Source organism: Opisthorchis viverrini, assembly GCF_000715545.1.
Source record: "Opisthorchis viverrini unplaced genomic scaffold opera_v5_164, whole genome shotgun sequence".
Classification (NCBI taxonomy): domain Eukaryota; kingdom Metazoa; phylum Platyhelminthes; class Trematoda; order Opisthorchiida; family Opisthorchiidae; genus Opisthorchis; species Opisthorchis viverrini.
In genome coordinates, this window is record NW_008751819.1 from 420,226 (window position 1) to 426,038 (window position 5,813).

The following is a 5,813-nucleotide window of genomic DNA, read 5'->3' on the forward strand; positions in this document are numbered from 1 at the left end:
AGCCTCGATCCTGTGTATCAATCCGTGAATCCGTGAAGTGCTTCCTATAACCTCTCGACTGAGCAGTGCTACACCCTTTTTTCACTTGTGCCTTTCAGGTGAACGACAGCCACTGACCGACAAGAACAAAACCGACCCGGGAGACTTGGGCAATAGCCTCGATCCTGTGTATCAATCCGTGAATCCGTGAATCCGTGAAGTGCTTCCTATAACCTCTCGACTGAGCAGTGCTACACCCTTTTTTCACTTGTGCCTTTCAGGTGAACGACAGCCACTGACCGACAAGAACAAAACCGACCCGGGAAACTTGGGCAAAAGCCTCGATCCTGTGTATCAATGCGTGAATTCGTGAACCGCGTTTGGAGTTTGAAATTTCTGCCCAATTGTGGATTAAATCATAGGTCAACACACATTGGTCGCTATGACCCAGGGGAGCGTCAATTGTTACCTGATCGACGAAGTGTCTTTCGCTGGTGATGAGCAAATCCAGGAGGGTTGGTAGTTGGCCTGCGGGTATCTGGTGTCGGGATTGGTAGGGCTACATGTCTCTTGTTATGGTAGGAAACTTGTCTGGCATGTTCAAGAAGTGATCCGACGTAGGCTCAATGAAGTGGCTGAAGTAAAACGATGGAATATGAGCGGAATCATCCATAGGGGAACGAATGCCTTCTGAGTGCCTTCATGGTGAGGTTGGAATAACGAGTTTGAAGAGTGGCGGACACCTAAATCCTTTTTGGTATCTATCCTCGTAATTTCTTCTGGTCCATTCTCACCACGAACGGTAAACGCGTTCGCTGAGTCTCCTTTGAATGAAATATGGACATACATTTCGTCTTTCAGAGGAATGTGGCAGTCCAACGACCTCTGCCTTGCATCATCCATTTGGAGGGCGCTGGCGTCGGAACCCCAAGAATTCAAGTCGTCCGCAAAAGGTGGACGTGGACTTGAAATAGCACCAGGAGGGTCGTTGACGTAGATCACAAACGCAAGCGGTCCAAAAACAGAGCGTTGAAATGGCCCGCTTCAGAGTGCGCTCCATTAACTCGCACGGCACACTAGTGAGGCCAATGGACTTATAGCTGCCACGGGACAGGCGATAAGAGCTTTGTGGAATGGCGTGAAAATCGCATCCGTTTACTTACTCGAGCAGCTAAAAAACACCAGGAGAAAGAGCTTTGCCAGTGTGGGCAACTTTTTCTCCTAGATCCTTGAATGAGGCTCGTTTAGCCCCAACACACTGAGGGGGTTTGTGTTGTGCAAAAGTTGATGAACATGCTCCCTCGTGAAGACCGTGTTGGGTAGAGGCTAATAGTAGTTAAGTCTTGACAGGATTGAATGTAGCAAAGTTGCTGGGACAGAATGCAGGCCTGTACAGTTTTTTGTGTATGCTTCAAATGGAACTATTTTTTCACTGTTGAGTTTCACGTTCCTGTTCCTCAAAGACAAGACGGTTGACCCGTTTCCTTGGATGTCCCACGCAATTAACTTGTACTTTTTTGTTTTTCCGGGTAAGACCTAGTATCGTAGCCTGTTTTTGTATGTTATATCATCGGGATTTCGACTTACAGTGGCTCCACATTTTACGAAATACCGCCTTGTTTCTTGTGCCGCCTACAGTTATTTTTTTAAAAAAGGACTGGGACCTGGTTTCCAGAAAACACCGAATCATTTTGGGTAAGTTTTGTCCGCTTGATTGAGCACTGGTTTCTTCGGGAAGAACACATCAGCCCCGTGAATTTTCTGGAAAGTAATCGTGTATATCCACTATTCTGAAGCTAGCATCGGTTTAAGTTGGTCAAAGAAGATTCTCATCTATGAGAAGTCTGCAGAGCAAATGTTCTGGATCCACTTTTAAGGTCCCAGGTCGCTGGCCCAGTATCAAATGAAACCAAAGGTCAATCACATTAGCCACTATGTAGTTGGCCTGCATGGCATCTTGGAAGTGCATCGGCGTATTGAGTCTAAGCTCCGTGTTGAAATACTTTGTTCTGAAGCGACGCAAAACGCCCAATAGACCCGATGCGCTGGACCTCCATCCAGTATTTGGGGGCGCTATGATCGCATACCAACAAGCGTTGAGTGAAATGGTAGCTGGGGGTTGTTGGAGGGTTTTCCAGTGAATCTGAGATGCAACGGTAGACGACGCTGAGAAGAGAATCAATCCCGCGCAGGGTGATTTGAATCAGTGCCGCTTTACAAAGGAGTGCGGTTTTTTCCGAGGGACAAGCAGGGTCGCATGTGGGTATGCAGCACCCACACCTGCCCTTGCCCGTTTCCTTTCGGCTGGTAAAGTAGAGCAGTGATCTGTCGTGATCTCTGTGTCAGAGACATCTGGAGTTCGCAAGACTTCTGTCACTAGTATTTTGAACGGTTGTTAAAGGCAAGCAGATTGTTGAGCATTACAAATATTGTTGAACGAATATGGCTGTGAACAGGCACTTCGACGACATCCATCTTGCGTCCAGGAGTGGGGAGCAGAAGTATTATGTCATGCAGGATAGCAGGTCTAATAGCTGCGCACCGGGTTTATTCCAAGGCTTCGAATGTGTACCTGCGTCATACTTTTCCTCTTCCTGCATTGATATTTCCCAGAACAGCTGTTGGTATGCGGGGAATTTGTCCCCGAATAGATGGGTGCTAGTAACTTCCTGTCCTTAACCACAAGGCCAGCTGCTCAACTTGACTGAACATTTTCGCCCTCTGCTGCATATCCACTCTAAGTGCCTCAAAAAGCCTCTTCAAATTTCGCCCCCTACGAGCACCGTTCCATCGATCGCCGCATGTCGGAACACCACAAAAGCACCCGAGTGCAGCATCCAGGATATATTTAGCTCGAACTTTTGCGTTTTTTTGTTAGGAACCAAAAAATTATGACCCCGTTGGGATTGCAGCTGCTCCTTCCAATGCTGAACGTAACACAACTTCTCCAAGTTCTCAACACTGTAGCACTTATTCCTGTCTAAGCTACCCATATCCCAGCACCGGTGCATGCTCTAGTGCCATAAAAATCCGCCCATGAAGCAATGGGTCGATTCTAAGCTACCCATATCCCAGCACCGGTGCATGCTCTAGTGCCATAAAAATCCGCCCATGAAGCAAATGGGTAGATACGAAAGAAAATCCGATAATCTGCATTTATAGGCAAGGGGAGAGGGTTTAAACGAATGACCCGAAGAATGTTAAGAAAACGGGTTGGGATGGTCTTGTGGGTGGATGTAACACGTCCGGTTTGGAAATAGTAGGGAATTGTTGAACTGCGGGCAAGCCAAGACGTCACACTTGAGTTTGTGGACAGCTTTGTGCGCGAACACTTTGGGTGAGTCGATTGAGGTTGTCATAGTAATAAGAATTGGCCAAGAAACCCTGTCAAATTGGGACCGGCGTGGGTTAGGTTCATCCTTAGGTCCATCAAGAGTGCGACACAGTTCATTGCTGTATTCTGAACAAATCAGTTATGAAGCCGTGTATATATTTTTGACCTAAAATAGACAAAATTGTCAAAAAGATCTACTAGAGTGCACTGTGCTGTGAGATGTACCGCGGATTGAAATAGCGGGCAGCCAAGCTCGGTCACAATTTTCAACTACTGCTACGAAGCGACACTACCCGATTTCATAAGAGCGGTAATCGATACTAATTTGAAAATAGTGGGCAGCGGTTGGTGCTCACAGGTGTGGGCATATTTGGGTATGATGGACGTGCTTTAGCTAATTTGTGCGCAACTTATGTAGTTCGGGGCCCTTAGGGACCACAAGTCAAACAGAGACGTAAGGTGCCTAGAGTTGTCGCGTGTTCGGACGATGAGGTGCCCCTCGAAAACCTTGGTTACGGCATAAAGATGACCGTGGAGACTTTGCAAAACCAGCTGCCTCTAAGGAGCCATACCGCGGGTTTTCTTTGGGTCTATGTTAGAGGCTCTGGTTTTGCAGTACATATTGTTACAACTAGGGCAAGCTTACGCCAGCGGTAAGGTGTCTATTTTAGATTCATTTTTTCTTCGTTGCAGAAGGCGCAGTGTGAGACTGCATAGGGTAGGGAACGTCTTTGGGGAAGAGGTATGCCATTGAATACATCGCTCTCAACCGTGGGTTCTTTTGCGCCGTCGACTAGATGAGGGGCGAATATTGTACCGAAAGGTTTTCTGGTTGTTTTGGTCTGGGTGGTAACCGAAAAGGCTGATCAGGTAAAGTAATCGTGGATGGGCAGACAAGGCGTGCCGACGGAACAGATTATAAGGAATCAGGGTCTACCGACCATTTAGAGGACAGGAACGGGGTGGTGGCACTGTGGAGATGCATGTTGCTTGCGTGAGTCTAAGTATATTCCCCAGAAATGGGATACAGTACATATTGTAGTCTCCTGCTGGAGCATTGCCATTAGGAAAGACAGATCATATCAACAGTGGTTGTCTTGGGAGCTCGTCTATTTAGTTAAGTAGGGATGACTGTAGCCAAGACAGACAACATCACGTATAGTCGTGTGTATGGCGGGCCGTCGTTGTCCATTGGATTGGGCCAGGCCCCGTATTCATCGGTCCGCATAAATATTCGCTTGCTGTTTACCATAAGTAACAAAGATAAGCGGCAACGATTACAGTATGGTTGCTGTCGTTGGCCTATGTTGTCGTACACACTTCAGGCGTCAGTATCAGCGTCGCGCATATACATAGACCTAGCAGTTACGGTAACGGCGACAGCACGTGTAACTTCAGTGATGAGCGGCAATATTTGGCCATATTTTTCGTCAATATGGTTGAGCTTCGTGGCGCATCACAACTAATAAGCGTGCCAGTTTACAATAATATAGATATCAGTGTGTTTCGCATGCAAATATCTCGTAACGCCGCATTAACTGCTGGCTAATTGTATTCAAGACTATCGCTCATCCACACAGGTGTATACCCGCACCAGTACTACACAATGCAACAAATCCTCTTCCATTATTATATTGGACCGAGGGCGAGCTTCAAAAAAGTGTGCTGTGCCGATGTTCATCTGGTTTGTTCATTTTGAGGGGTTTTGCGCGAACAAACGCCGTCCAGTTATTTTTCTGAGTGAAATGGTGGATATACTGCAGACGTCATCGCACCCGTAAATGACACCACTGGAGCCTAAAATGAGCTGAAGTTCGATTTTGTGGTCTATCATGTAGACTGAATCGGTGGTAGTCGATGACCTTGGAAGTTTGCTCACTTAAACAAAATGCTATGAGCAATGTATCATCTAAACGGGCCAACGGATTACACTAAGGCCCGTAAAACTTGAAAACTCATGAATTCTACAGTTTTAGCTAAAATAATGTGGGTTACTTCTAGTGAGCTGCTTTGCTGGCCATGAGGAACTTTGGGGTCTTGAGTGAATAGCCGGGGTCAAGAAAACCAAATTGGAGGTGGAGACCGAAAAAAATTAAAAATGGGGGCAAATCAAAAGTTTCGTCCCAAAATATGCTTTACATAGGGAAAAAGCAGACTCGTCTGTGACGCCGCTGTTTGAAATTCGGGTGTAAAAAGAGATACTGCCAATGTAGATGGAAGGAAGTACGCAATAAATGACATTTTCGAACTTGTGGGAGGGGTACACTGAAATGGGAACTATAATCCCGCATGATTAAATCCAAACGAAAGATTAACAGACTATAGGGAACGCATTCTAGGGGTAGCCGGAAGGGGGTAAGTAATTTGCTCGTAGTTGCAATTGCAGACCCGAATGGGCGAGAGTTTGCAGCCGAGAGAAGAGAGAAAACATTTGTGAGGATGCCATCAGACTGGGTGTGGCAGTTTCGTGACACCACTGCACGGACCTACTCCAGTTTAG